Here is a 16,451-nt window from a genome sequence, read left to right as displayed (position 1 = left end):
AAAGTATGTCTATCCCAGATGTTGACACAAGTATGGAGATAGAAGAGATGGATGTCGGGAAAATGAAAGAAGAAATGCTTAAGCTCAAGCAGCAAATGGCAGAAATGTACCAAGCTTGGTCTACAGGACAGTTGCCCCCATCTTACCCAAATAACCCTGCTCCATCAATAATCCAAACTCAGGATAATATCACCACTGAATTATCCCCGAGTTTCCCCATTTATCAGCACTACCGAGGCACCACCTCTCAGACACCACAGTCTCCACCTCCAAAACCAGTTCCGTACCTTCCTCCACCTATGACTCCTATTTTTGTAGCACCTCCCCCTGCTACATTTCACAAATCTCCTAGTGAGCCTACATTTTAGGCCCAAGACAACCAATATTACCCCCCGGAGCCCACCTTCAAAGCCTCCGAAATCAATTCACCTGCTCCTCGGTTTGATCTCCCAACCGAAATTGACAAGCCAGCCAAAAATGCTGAACAAGAAGAGATGTTCAGGAAGGTCAAAAGTCTAGAACAGTCGTTCCGAGACATGCGAGGATTAGGTGGGCAAGTCAGTGTAGCCTACAAAGATTTATGCTTATTCCCTAATGTACAATTTCCATTTGGCTTCAAGATGCCCAAATTTGACCTATACAGCGGGCACGGCGACCCAGTAGCCCACTTAAGGGGTTTCTGTAGCAAGATGCGAGGAGCTGGGGGAAAGGATGAATTATTGATGGCTTACTTCAGTCAAAGTCTAAGCGGATCAGCTTTGGAGTGGTATACACGCCAAGACCATGGAAGATGGTACACCTGGGATGACCTGGCACAGGCATTCGCATACCATTTCCAATACAATCTGGAAATCATCCCAGATCGATTATCTTTGACCAAATTTGAGAAGAAACACAATGAAAGTTTCAGAGAGTATGGTTTTCGGTGGAGAGAACAGGCGGCAAGAGTGGATCCTCCTATGAAGGAGAGCGAAATGGTAGACTACTTCCTCCAAGCCTTGGAACCAACTTACTACGCCCACTTGGTTTCAGCGGTTGGAAAATCATTCAACGAGGTAGTGAAGATGGGAGGTATGGTGGAAGAAGGCCTCAAGACAAACAAAATCATGAGCTATTCAGCAATTAAGGCAACTACTCAGGCTATTCAAGGCGGGGTAGGAGGAGTCGGAAGAAAGAAGAGGGAGGAAGCAACTGTAGTTGATTCAGGAATTTGGCCGGGACCCAGGGGTTCACCGCTTTACTATAATCAGCAACGACCTCGCCAATCAGCTTACCACCATGATTCATCCCAACATTACTATCACCCTTTAGAGCCTCATTTCGCCATTAACCACGCTCAAGCATACAATCAGCCACCTGTTCACACCAATTGGCGTGCTCATGTCACACCAAATACCTACCCACGAGCTTATCCCGGACCAGGTTTCAGGCCTAGGCCAGCATTCAGGGGAGAAAGGGAACAGAAAAAGAAAACTTACACTCCATTGGGAGAGTCTTACACTAGTCTGTTCCACAGGCTGAGACAGTTAGACATGTTGAGACCAATACAATCCAAGCTACCCAATCCTCCACCAAAGAATCTGGATTACACCATTAGCTGTGAATATTGCTCCGGTACACCAGGCCATGAAACGGAGAAATGTTGGCATTTGAAAAATGCAATACAAGAGCTGATTGATACTAATAAAATCGAGGTTCAAACCCCTGAAGCTCCAAATATCAATAGAAATCCAATGCCAGCCCATCAAGAGGCTAATATGATAGAAATCATACAAGTTGATGGGGAGACAAAGAAGCCGTCACAAACTGTCATGATAATCAAGTCTCATGAAACCAAGCCAGATAAGCAGTTAATGGAGGAGAAGCCGGTGTCTAAGCATAACAAGAATGGTGGTGAACCGTCTATGATAGTCGATGAGGGATCATCGAACAAAGTTGCCGCAAAACAAGAGAGGACAAAGGTGATAGTACCAGGGGTTGCTAACAAACCCGTCGTAATTGTGGAAGGAGCACGTACAGATCGAGTTATTATTGCACCTGTAATTCAGCTGCCAATCATCAACAACAAAGCCATCCCATGGAACTATGAACGGGTGACCGTAATGTACAAAGGCAAAGAAATCAAGGAAGAAGTGTGTGAGGTACAAGGCTTGACTCGTTCGGGAAGATGTTTTACTCCCGAAGAGCTGAGAAAAACTAAAAACAATCCAATGCCCACGAAGAAAGCTGTGACGGAAGAAGAGGCGGAGGAGTTTTTAAGAAAAATGAAGCTCCATGATTATTCTGTTGTGGATCAATTAAAGAAGACCCCCGCTCAAATTTCATTGTTGTCATTACTGATCCATTAAGAGGAACACCGTCTGGCATTGATGAAAATCCTGAATGAAGCTCATGTTCCTGAAAAGATCTCTGTAAATCATTTGGGCAAAATAGCCAACAGAATCTTTGAGATGAACAGGATTACATTTGTTGATGATGAATTACCTGTGGAAGGTACCGAGCACAATAGAGCTCTTTACCTCACCGTGAAATGTGAAAAACTCCGTAGTAACCCGGGTATTGGTCGACAATGGGTCCAGTGCAAACATATGCCCTCTCTCCACTTTAAACAAATTAAAAATTAAAGAGGAGAGGATCCAAAAGAACAGTATCTGCGTACGAGGATTTGACGGTGGAAGTAGAGATTCATTTGGCGACATAGTGTTGGAACTAACTATAGGGCCAGTTGAATTCACAATGGAATTCCAAGTTTTGGACATGACTGTTTCTTACAACTTGTTGTTGGGTCGACCATGGATCCATGCTGCTAAAGCAGTCCCGTCAACATTACATCAGGTTGTCAAGTTTGAATGGGACCATCAAGAAATAGTCGTGCATGGAGAAGAAAATTTAAATGCTCACAACAGCACCATTGTACCAGTCGAGGGAGCAGAAATTGACCAAGGACCATGGGTATACCAAGTATCAGACACAGTGTCGGTAGAGAAAATTCCAGAAGGAAAATACCTTGCGAATCCAAAGGTATCCTCTACATCAGTCATGGTAGCTTATGAAATGCTGAAGAATGGCTTTATACCTGGCAAAGGTCTGGGCTTATCTTTGCAAGGAATTGTACAACCAGTATCTCTCCCCGAGAACTGGGGAACATTCGGTTTAGGGTTCACACCTACCGCCAATGACGTGATAAGAGCCAGGAGGTTGAAACACCAAGCATGGGTTCTTCCAAAACCAGTACCACAGCTGTTGAAGTCTTTTGTCAAGACCGGTGCTAAAAATCGCCCGATAACAACAATTCCTAAATCCCAGGTCAATCCTGAGGAGGAATTAATTGAAAGGTTCGAGAAATTGTTTAGTGATGTAAATATGCTGGAAGACGGAGAAGGGTGTAGCAACGTAGAAGTTCAATTCGTTGGACCAGAAACAAAGCTCAATAATTGGAAAGCCACTCCTCTCCCAATTCGAAAGGAGTCTTGGTAGTTTATTTTGATTTTCTTTCAGTTTGTTTGGGATATTTCAAGGTTGTAATCCCAAAATTTATCTTACAGTTGGTTTGAAGCGTGCAAAACCTTGTTATTTTTCATTATCCAATAAAAAGCAGTTTCCTTTTTATTATCATTCCTAATAGCTTTCTTTTCTTTTTCTTCTTTTTTGTACAGTTCTTTTTATGCTGGCTCTAGTGATATGGCATGCATGAGGAATCTTCAGCCCAGTCTTAAAAATCAATCTGATTCCGAAATATTAATTCAAGAAACATATTGTGATTATGAATCAGAATATGATGAAGATGAGGTTTTTGAAGAGATTAGTAAAGAGTTAATTCACTTTGAGAAAAAATCAAACCTAACTTGAATGATACCGAGGATGTCAATATAGGGGACACGAGTAATGTCCGAGAAACTAAAATAAGTGTCCATCTCGAGCCAAAAATCCGAGAGGATTTAATTAAAGCACTCATAGAATTCAAAGATGTTTTTGCATGGTCATATGACGATATGCCGGGCTTGAGCACTGATTTAGTGGTCCACAAATTGCCCACCGATCCAATGGTGCCTCCTGTCAAGCAGAGGCTGAGAAAATTCAAGCCTGATATGAGTGTGAGAATTAAAGAAGAAATCACCAAACAATTGGAAGCAAAGGTCATTCGAGTCACTCGATATCCTGTTTGGTTAGCTAATATCGTTCCTGTGCCAAAGAAAGACGGCAAAATTAGAGTATGCGTCGACTATCGCAATCTCAACAAAGCAAGTCCAAAGGATAATTTCCCATTACCCAATATCCATATCTTGATCGAAAATTGTGCCAAGCATGATATAGGATCTTTCGTGGACTGTTATGCCGGATATCATCAAATTCTAATGGATGAAGAAGATGCAGAAAAGACGGCATTCATCACACCATGGGGAACTTATTGCTACAGGGTAATGCCATTCGGTTTGAAGAACGCCGGAGCAACCTATATGAGAGCAATGACCACAGTGTTTCATGATATGATACACAAGGAAATTGAGGTATACGTGGATGATGTAATCATAAAATCAAAGCATCAGACCAACCACGTTGGGGACTTGAGGAAGTTCTTTTTAAGACTTCGCAGGTACAACCTCAAGCTTAACCCTGCCAAGTGCGCATTCGGAGTTCCATCTGGAAAATTGCTGGGATTCATAGTCAGTCGACGAGGCATCGAGCTAGACCCATCAAAGATCAAAGCCATCCAAGAACTGCCACCCCCAAGAAACAAAACTGAAGTAATGAGTTTGTTGGGAAGGTTAAATTATATCAGTAGGTTTATTGCTCAGCTCACAACAACCTGCGAGCCAATTTTCAAATTGTTAAAAAAGGATGCTGCAGTCAAATGGACCGATGAGTGTCAGGAAGCGTTCGATAAAATAAAAGGGTACTTATCAAACCCACCCGTGTTGGTCCCGCCAGAGCCAGGAAGACCTTTGATTCTTTACTTGACGGTTTTGGAAAATTCATTTGGTTGTGTATTGGGGCAGCATGACCTCACTGGCAGAAAAGAACAGGCCATCTACTACCTTAGCAAGAAGTTCACAGCTTATGAGGTTAAGTATACTCATCTGGAAAAGACATGTTGCGCCCTAACATGGGTAGCTCAAAAATTGAAACACTATTTGTCATCCTACACTACTTACCTCATTTCTCGTTTGGATCCCTTGAAATACATTTTTCAAAAGCCTATGCCAACGGGAAGACTTGCAAAGTGGCAGATATTGCTCACGGAATTCGACATCATCTATGTGACTAGAACTGCAATGAAGGCTCAAGCACTGGCCGATCATTTAGCCGAAAACCCGGTCGATGAGGAATATGAGCCGTTGAAGACTTATTTTCCTGATGAAGAAACAATGCATATCGACGAGGTGGAACAAATCGAAAAACCTGGCTGGAAACTTTTCTTTGATGGAGCCGCCAACATGAAAGGAGTAGGAATAGGAGCTGTAATCATTTCTGAAACAGGGCATCACTATCCTGTTACGGCTCAATTGCGATTTTATTGCACCAATAATATGGCTGAATATGAAGCTTGCATTTTGGGGTTAAGGCTAGCTGCAGACATGGGTATCCGAGAAATCTTAGTCATGGGAGATTCGGATCTTTTGGTACATCAAATTCAAGGAGAATGGGAAACCCGAGATTTGAAGCTCATACCATACCGACAATGTCTGCATGATCTTTGTCAGCGGTTTCAATCAGTGGAATTCCAACATATTCCAAGAATCCATAATGAAGTTGCCGATGCATTGGCTACCCTAGCATCAATGTTGCACCATCCAGACAAAGCTTATGTGGATCCAATACATATTCAAATCCACAATCAGCACGCTTATTGCAATATGGTTGAAGAAGAATTTGATGGAGAACCATGGTTCCACGACATCAAGGAATATATCAGGATGGGCATATATCCCGCACAAGCCACAGGAGATCAAAAGAGGACCATCAGGCGATTAGCAAATGGATTCTTCTTAAGCGGAGGAGTTCTGTATAAAAGAACACCAGATCTTGGATTATTAAGATGCATAGATGCCAGACAAGCTACAACTGTCATGTCTGAAATACATTCAGGAGTTTGCGGACCCCACATGAGTGGATATGTGTTGGCAAAGAAGATCCTACGGGCTGGTTACTATTGGCTTACCATGGAGAGAGATTGTATCAGTTTTGTACGCAAATGTCATCAATGCCAAATACACGGAGATTTGATTCATTCTCCACCATCCGAGTTGCACACAATGTCGGCACCATGGCCTTTCGTTGCTTGGGGCATGGATGTGATTGGACCAATTGAACCGGCAGCATCCAATGGACACAGATTCATTCTGGTAGCTATTGATTATTTTACCAAATGGGTTGAGGCCAAGACATTCAAATCAGTGACCAAGAAAGCTGTGGTCGATTTTGTCCACTCAAATATTATATGTCGATTCGGAATCCCGAAGGTGATCATCACAGATAACGGTGCTAATCTTAACAGCAACTTAATGAAAGAAGTATGTCAACAGTTTAAGATTACACATCGTAACTCTACCCCATATCGGCCCAAGGCGAATGGAGCAGTAGAAGCAGCCAACAAAAACATAAAGAAGATACTGCGGAAAATGGTAGAAGGTTCAAAACAATGGCATGAAAAATTACCATTTGCATTATTGGGATACCGCACTACCGTTCGCACTTCAGTAGGAGCAACCCCTTATTTGTTGGTATACGGCACTGAAGCAGTAATTCCTGCAGAAATTGAGATTCCTTCCCTTCGGATCATTGCCGAAGCAAAGATTGATGATGATGAATGGGTCAAAACCCGTCTAGAACAGTTAAATTTGATTGATGAAAAACGATTGACCGCAGTATGCCATGGTCAATTATATCAAAGAAGAATAGAAAGAGCATACAACAAAAAGGTGCGTCCCCGGAAGTTCGAAGTAGGTCAGCATGTGCTGAAACGCATTCTTCCACATCAGGTTGAAGCAAAAGGCAAATTTGCTCCGAATTGGCAAGGACCATTCATTGTGACCAGAGTATTATCGAATGGTGCACTATGTTTAACAGATATTGAAGGCAAATGCATAGATATGGCGATCAATTCTGACGCGGTAAAGAGATATTATGCATAACTTTTGAATGTTTGTATTTAGCACTATTTCAAAGATTGAAATGACAAAGGCAATTTATTCTGCTGTCCAAACACTATACCATTTGCTTCCCCTTTGAGCCATACTTGTTTCTTTCCTAACCTCTCTTGGAATCAATAAAATAAAAAAAATAAAAAAATAAAAAATAAAAAAAAAAGAGATCAAAATCTTCACTATTATGTAGTGAACTACGTTTGACCTGATTCCTCAAAGAAGGATACGTAGGCGCCTCACGGCTCGGTCATAGGGTGCACAACATGCACAATGTGCACGGAAAAGAAATATCAAGAGACCCCAATCAAGAAACTGGGGAAGGAATTGTATTGGAAATAAGAAAAGATTCCAAGAGTTGTAATTTTAAACCCATACCACAACTATTTAGCTTTTAATACCTTTTCCATTCCTAACCTTATACCAAAAAGACCTTTCGATCAATCTTAGAAAAATGCTGATGCAAGCAAATGAAGTGGTACAAACAAGGAAAGAAAGTAAAAATGAGAGAGTCTTATAGGTGAAAACCCACACGGGCACCATAAGGCGACGGGAGTTGAGAGAAAAGTAAAATGAGAGAGTCTTATTGGTGAAAACCTTCGCAGGCACCATAAGGCGAAAGGGAAGTGAAGAAGTGAAAAATGAGGAAAATTGATCAATGAAAACTCCTTGAGACAATTGAAAGGAGATTGATTGAAAGACTGGGTTGATTAATCCGAAATGCATACCCTGATCATTGGTGCCAGTAATTCCAATCAGATAAGTCCTTTATTCCTTTTCCAACAGTCATCCAAAAATTGGATTTTTCTTTTCATTCTATAATTGTCGAAATCAGCATATTTCGCTACTAATAATCTTACTTTCTCCAAGCTTTGAGATAAATTTTAATCTAAACAAATAAGAAAAAATGTCAAGGTATACTACCAAGATCCAAGGGTACAAAGTACGGCCACGAAAGGTGGGAGATAAAATATGGGTGTAAGAAAGAGGAAATCAAAAGTGGATCAGCAAAGTCAGAAGAGGCATATGATTACAGTTAAAAGGTTTTGAAGGAAAACATACAGAGGGAAATCCTATAGTCAAGGATCAATTACCAAAACAAAACAGTCTTTTCAATCATTCCAAGGCAATAAAGAGAGACGAAGAGAAACATCACCATCGGCAAGAATACCACAACCAGCCACCCTGCTTTAAAATAACGAAGTTTTCTTTGATTTAAAACAGGGGCAAATACAATATTTGTGTCTGGAAATACCTGGTAAAGAAAAAGAAATCAGGCGTCCACCTGGAGAATGAGGACAAAGAATTGAAGAAATCAGGCGTCCACCTGGAGAATAAGGATGAGAAAAGAAGAAATCAGGCGTCCACCTGGAGAATGAGGATGAGAATTAAAGAAATCAGGCGTCCACCTGGAGAATGAGGACAAAGAATTGAAGAAGTCAGACGTCCACCTGGAGAATGAGGACAAAGAAAAGAAGAAATCAGGCGTCCACCTGGAGAATGAGGATGAGAATTAAAGAAATCAGGCGTCCACCTGGAGAATGAGGACAAAGAATTGAAGAAATCAGGCGTCCACCTGGAGAATAAGGATGAGAAAAGAAGAAATCAGGCGTCCACCTGGAGAATGAGGATGAGAATTAAAGAAATCAGGCGTCCACCTGGAGAATGAGGACAAAGAAAAGAAGAAATCAGGCGTCCACCTGGAGAATGAGGATAAAGAAAAAGAAGAAATCAGGCGTCCACCTGGAGAATGAGGATGAGAATTAAAGAAATCAGGCGTCCACCTGGAGAATGAGGACAAAGAATTGAAGAAATCAGGCGTCCACCTGGAGAATGAGAAAAGAAGAAATCAGGCGTCCACCTGGAGAATGAGGATGAGAATTAAAGAAATCAGGCGTCCACCTGGAGAATGAGGACAAAGAATTGAAGAAATCAGGCGTCCACCTGGAGAATAAGGATGAGAAAAGAAGAAATCAGGCGTCCGCCTGGAGAATGAGGATGAGAATTAAAGAAATCAGGCGTCCACTTGGAGAATGAGGACAAAGAATTGAAGAAGTCATGCGTCCACCTGGAGAATGAGGACAAAGAATTGAAGAAATCAGGCGTCCACCTGGAGAATGAGGATGAGAATTGAAGAAGTCAGGCGTCCACCTGGAGAATGAGGATGAGAATTAAAGAAATCAGGCGTCTACCTGGAGAATGAGGATGAGAATTAAAGAAGTCAGGCATCCACCTGGAGAATGAGGATGAAGAAAGAAAAGAAGCAGTCGAGGCACCCACCTGAAGAACGAGGGAATGCAATTGAAGTGTTGAAATCAAAAACCCGCTCATATGATAAAGGAGCACGCTTAGAATCAATAAAACAGAGAAGTCCAACAGAATCCCCAGCAAGAAACAACAAGAGTTCCAAAAGGAATACGGAATAAGCCAAATGCCCAAGAGTTACCAAGATATCAAGACAACAAGAAACACAAGGGCATGATCTAGATAAGATTTTTATAATTCATGTACCATAGTCTAGTCTAATTTTGTATCTCCTTTAAAGTAAGGTGTAATAAGGAGGTCAGCAAGCAGTAAAAACAGCACGAAGCAGCAGTAACATCACAGTCCCGCGGTAGTCCCAGCTACCCCAAAGTTCCCGAACTACATTGACCTGATTCCTTTATAGCCAAGGATATGTAGGAAACCTTTGAAGCAGAGGTTCGATCAATCTTTCTAAAAATGCTTCCCACGGAGTATTCGAACGGGCAAAAATCGCTCGTGTCCGCTCACTTTATCTTTGCACGAAAACTTTTCAAGTTTCCGCACAAAGAGGGGCAGCTGTGAGCACGTAATTTTTGCCTTACGAAAAACTACTCCAAAATAAATCAAAAAATAAAATAAATTTCTTTTACTGTGTAATTTCTGAATTTTGCGTGGTGTTAAATATTTGTTTATGTCCGTAAAATGTTTGTTTTGTTATAATTAAACAAAATAAAAATAAAAGTACATGTCTCATGTATATCTAGGTTTTAAGTACGCATTTAATTAAGTTAATTTAAATAAAATCACAAAAATATGCATTAATTCTATTTCAAATGTTTCATTGTTTGATTGATGTTTTGTCTATGTGTTAAATAATTATTATAAATTGATTAATATATTTTTGAGAAGTTAAAATTATATTATAGTTAATATTATTGTAATTTTGATTTTTTTTATTAGGATTTTTATTAATTAATAAAATCAGAAAATAAAAAAAAATGCATACAAGTTATAAGATTTGGACCTGGATTAAAATCCAGGCCCAAATCAATTGAATCCCTTTCACAGCCCAATCCAAAACAGCCCTGTCCGGTCCAATTCAAAGCCAGAACCAAACGACGTCGTTTGGTCATCTCTCATCAAGGGCCGTTGGATTAAATCCAACCAACGGCCAAGATCTCATCACCCGAACCCAAGACCCTTACCCGATCCATTGACCCGGTTCAACCCGTCCCCCAACTTAAACCAAACGACATCGTTTGGTTAAGTGAATAGATCCTAGCCCTCCATTCTAATTGATCCAACGGACGATACTAATCCACCCTACCCCTATATAAATCCCAAACCTTACCCAGCCCCTAACTGAACACCCCCCTCTCCGCTCCTGTTCATCATCGTTCCAAACAGACCCCTAACCCTAGCCGCCCCTATTCCCCTTCGCCTGAAACCCGGCGGCATCAACGCCGCCGGTCACCAACTTAACACCCTAGGACCTCCTGAACCTCCCCTACACGAATCCAACCTTAGTTTCCTTCGAATCAGGCCACAACTCTTCGAATCTTAAATCGAAGGTTGGCCTGAAAACTTGATCTAAACCAATCAGCCCCAAATTAACACCATGGCTTCCCTTAGTCATCCTAAGTATGGATCTGTTGGTTGTTAGGTTCGAATCCGTTCGGAACTTCTCGAATCTTCTTTTGAAGATTCGGACCAAACAAAAATTTACCCAGATCTGTTTCAAACTCACACCAGTTACCCTCCTGGCCTCTCTCGTGCCTAGAATATCTTTGGTTCTTCTCGAATCTGACCAGAAATGGTTAAATCCCAAATCGAGTTTTTAAGAACCCTAAAAAATACCAAACTTCCGGATTCGGTTCAGATTATGATGAAGATTGAGGTTTAATCGACCTTAGTCGAAGTATTTTCAGTGGAAAATACTTCGACTAAGGTCAGTTTGATTTCAAACAAAAAATCCGAAATCCAAGTTGAGTTCGAGTCAGAATATAATTAAAGTTCAGAGGTATTTTTCTATTTATTTTTGTGTATTCTACGTGTATTGTTGTCCGTATTAATAGCTTGTTAATTTTTCATATTTGTTTTGATCAATTCTGTCATTTCTGTCTATTTGATCCGAATGTAAATTGTTTCTGTTGGTTGGTTATTTAAAATATGTGTAATCGACTCGATTAAGTTCGTCGATTAGTTATATTACGAATTTTTTCATTTCTGAAAATGTTGACTAAAACAGTCTGCTTCTATTATTTTAGACTAATTATTGACAAATGTTATAAATAGTCAATTGATTAATGCTCGTCAATTAAATCATGATTGTCTGTGAATCAGTGAATTCAAATGTATGTTGTATATGTTATTGTCTGAACATTAAAGTTTCAGGGCATTGTCAGTATTGACAATGATCCTGTGTGTGTTTGATTTTGGTTTAATGTTAAGTCCAGTCTGAATTGTTTTGATAATTTCAGAAATATGCTGTTATGATGTTAGTTCTGAATTCAGTGCTATAATGTCAAGTTTGAATTCAAGTTTGCAAAAGTTGGTCGAATGCAATTATGTTAGGAGGTTAATAGGATTGGTTTTAGCTGTAAATCAGGAGATAACTAAGTTTGTACAGATTTTAGAATCTGTTTTGCTATAGGTTCTGATTTTTCAGTAATAACATCAAGATTTCAGGGGCATTTCTGGGAATGAGCAGTAAAAAACAGGGTGTTAGTACTAGTATATTATAATGTAATGTTAGTGGCTATTAGTTAATGATACTAATGGGGAACAAGGAATAATGGGCTGCTGAAAATTAGGGAAAAGGTTTTACATAATGGGATTTTCTGTTTTTTTAAAAAGAAGAAGGGGGTCCAAGAAGCACTTAAATTGCCTAAGACCAGCCCTGTATAAATACAGGAGCTGGACAGACAGAGAGGGGGACAGAGAATTTTTGAGTGAGAAAGAGAGAATTTTAAGAGAGAAAAAACAGAATTCTGAAGAAAAACAGAATTTTCAGAAGAGAATTTCTAAGGGCAGAAATTTTCAGAGGGAAGATTTTAATAAAGAAAAAGAAAGGCAGAGAGAATTTTTAAGAGAGAATCTTTAAGAGATTTTGAGGGCTGAGATTTTAAAGAAAGGAAACAGAAAATAGCACACTCACATATACACTCACACACAGATACAGCAGCAGAAACAGAAAATCAGAAACAAACTGAATTTGTAACTGAAGAAAGGCTGAAATCTGAAATATTGTTCTTGTGTTGAATATGTTCAATTTTGTGTGATTCCACTGTTCAGTTAAAATCTGAAGTGTCTTTCAAAGTATCTTACTGTGCATCTGGGCTCTTCGAATCCTATTCTTGATAAGATTTACTGTGTTATCAGTATATTCTACTGAATTTGTTACTGCTGTAACTGCTGAAACTTACTTCTTCTACCTCCATTTTCAGGTATATGTCTTTTAAATTTTAAGTTGAAAAGAGATTCAACATGACTTGTCGATAAAGCTTGAACTGAAAGTCTATTTTTATTTGTCCAAGTTCATCAATTTAAAGTTCATTTTTTGTTTCATGTTAGTTAATTAGTAGTACATTCAATTTGATAGCTATGGGCTATTTGTCTTATTTTAAAAGTTTGTATAAAGGTTTGTAATAATATTAGTTCATTATCTCATTAGTTTAATAAATTGTCAAGACAGGGAGTAAGGCATAAAAATGGACCATTGATTGCATCCCTTAATACTATTAGCTAAATGCAAAGATAAAGAAGTTACATTAGTAGAATATTTTGTAATGAGTATGATTTTGTTTAGATTGGTATAAGTTATTATATGGTATGATGACAGGTATAATCATATGAGTAAAGTAAGTTGGTATAGCTCGTCATGATGACAGAACGTTATGAATGCTTACGCCAAATAGTCGGGTTGCATGTAATGTAACTTTGTTAAATTAACTTGCATAATAATTCCCTTTCTACAAATTCGATGCTTATCTACTTTCATAAAACAAAGTGACCAAATAATTAGGTCTATTAAGATTAAAACGAGCATGTGAGAATAAGTTGAGTTGTATATACACAAATGGCAACTTCTTAAATCAATGGTAATTAAAAATAGAATTTGCATTAAGTAATCACGAAAATTCTCGGAAAATAGTTCCTTCCTTTATGAATTATTTATTTTCGGTTTCATATGCAATTTATTCTTTGGCATATTTATATATGTCACATTTGTTTTTAAGTTAGTATTAATCATATTTTTGTTCTATCTTTTGAATTTGAATAATTGGAATGAATATGATTTATATTCGGAAATTATAATCAATGGTCGATATTTAATAAATTGTGGATTATTTTCCAGAAAAAAAAAATTTAAAGAACATCTTAAAACGAGGTTTCTCGTGCTATAACAAACATTTTTTTTGAAAATTCCATAATATCATTACAAATATGTTGCGCAATTAGGGATACGTTCGCGTACCCTGATTATACTTTAAAAACAAAATTTCGAATTATGCGTACGCGCAATTTCGAATGATTATTTAATAAAAGGATTTTTCTAAAAGCATTAAATCAATTTCATAAAAACCCGAGATGTACGGTTCAATATTCAAGAAAAATAAATATTCTTGATTCAACACAATCTCGGAAAAATGATTGCTTAAAATATCATCAAAAAATTATTGTGTACACGTACGCGTGACACAATTTCGCATTTTTAAATTTGTAACACGAATATACGTACGCGTAATTCGATTCGAAGAAGGGTCCTTAATCACGATAAGTATAAGCGGTAGTAAAATCAGATAACATCAATATATTTAATAAAATCAAGATGATTAAGCCAATAATAAAAACAGTTAAGCGACCGTGCTAGAACCACGAAATTCGGAAATGCCTAACACCTTCTTCCGGATTAACAGAATTCCTTACTCAGGATTTTTGGTTCGCAGAAAAATAAACAGAGTCATATTCTCCTCGATTCAGGGATTATAATTGGTGACTTGGGACGCCTCAAAATTCCCAGGTGGCGACTCTGAAACAAATAAACAAATCCCGTTTCGACTGTCCTTTAATTGGAGAAAACTCTCCGCGCCCCGCGGGCGCGGGAAAAAGGAGGTGCGACACTCATCATGCGCGTTTTCCTTATACTAATATTTCTCTAAGAAAATTGTGAATAAGAATGGAGAATTACAATGGATAGCTTGAAATAAATTGCTAGTGACACATCTATACTAGTTGAACTAGACAGTCATGAAGAAGCATTAAACGATGAATGCTGGATTCTAATAATACAAGATTTGTTGAGAGAAGCTGAAAGAATCAAAAATATGGAAATCCAGTGCCAAGCAAATGAACTGTAATCATGGATATCTAAAGCTGGATAAGATTGGTAAGGTTGTGAAAATTATGTATAGCCCAAGGTTTCACAACAAGAAGGTCTGTTTCTTCCTTAAGAATTTTATTAGAATATCATGTTTCATGTGTTTATTACAAAGTTTGTAAAGTATTTTTGTATGGATGTTGAAATATTTTTTAAATGGTTTGAAAATTGCATAACATTATTCTCTAGCCTCTCTCTGGAATTGAATTTTTTTTTAATCACATCCATATTACTAAGACTAGTTACCATTTGAAACATATTCATGTTTATCATCTGACGATTATTCTTTCCAAAGATGCATTTACAAGATTATATTTTTTGTATTACTAACCAAAAGCATGTCAAGCATTTTTAAGCCTCTGGTAGATGATCAGGCTGGAAATGAGTATAATGGAGAATTTACCTTTATCTTCACATTCCAAATAATGTGAAGCAAGGAGAAAATTAGTAAGTCCAACGATCGAATAAAGTACCAAGGTATGACCGACTCTCTATTGCATTTTTATGACTATTTTTTGGTATACCTGATCCCATAGTATCTTTTATAATGCCACAAAGGACCTTTGGTTGATTCTAAATTATGGATTAATGTATGCAAGAACTAATTGCATTGATCTAGTAGAATATTTTCAGATGCAAACCTTGTAGGCAACAAAGTGGAATGAAATAAAAATGGGATGGAGTTTAATATTCTCATGTCATGAAAAGGATAACGACTTTCATGAGAATGATCACATATCCTTCTTTTTGGTGATATAAATATATGACCATTTCTTGACTCTTGTATGCATTAATATGTTGTAATCTTTCTAAGAGTCTTAAGTCTTGGCTCAAATATTTATTGAAAGTTTAACATGTGAAGATATCAAATGTTTCTTAATCTTTTTAAATCATCGAGCGTTTTTCAAGTGACTATATGCAATTACACCGTCTTATATGCTAAATGATGTTTTGGAAAAATCAAGTATTCTGTGAGTTTTTTAATCTCTGCTAAGCTTTCAATCATGTGAAATGATGTTCTTATGTGGTGTAGAATTCTTTTTTTCTACCTACAATGACAATTCAATATTTTTTAGCTTTGGGTTAATACTTTGGATATTTTGGTCGGATTAAAAGCTGCTAACTAGCTTAAAATTTTGTTAGATTTTTCTTTCTACTTACGGCTCGTAAAGGGAATTATTACTACATGTTTTTTATAACTTCCTGGATAATTATAAGTTATAGTTATACTTTACATGCATATTACCTAGAAGTTACTTCACCCTTTTGATGATGCCAAAAGGGGGAGAAAATAATGTTTACAAAAGTTCGAAAAATATAGAATGTATGGTGACAGGGGGAGCATGACGAAGGAACGCTTAGAGTAAGGGGGAGCCTTTACGTGGCATGACGTCTATGAATGAAAGAGAAAGCCCGACATTTCAAGGAAGTAATATTTATTGTACTTTAATTAAGTCTTTGATTAAATTTTCTTATTTTGTACTCAATGATTTGTCATCATCAAAAAGGGGGAGATTGTTAGCTTCAAGGTTTCACATATTAATTTTGATGATAACAAATCAAAATAATTATTAATCAAAGAAAATATTTTGTGAAGAATTTATCAAGGAAGATTATTTTAAGAGATTTAATCTAGAAGGAATAATATTTGAAAGTGAAATTTCAAATATTTAATGGCTTACTAC

This window comes from Nicotiana tabacum, chromosome 20 (genome assembly GCF_000715075.1).
Source record: "Nicotiana tabacum cultivar K326 chromosome 20, ASM71507v2, whole genome shotgun sequence".
NCBI lineage: Eukaryota > Viridiplantae > Streptophyta > Magnoliopsida > Solanales > Solanaceae > Nicotiana > Nicotiana tabacum.
The sequence above is the reverse complement of the archived record's forward strand: the minus strand, read 5'-3'. Positions refer to the sequence as shown.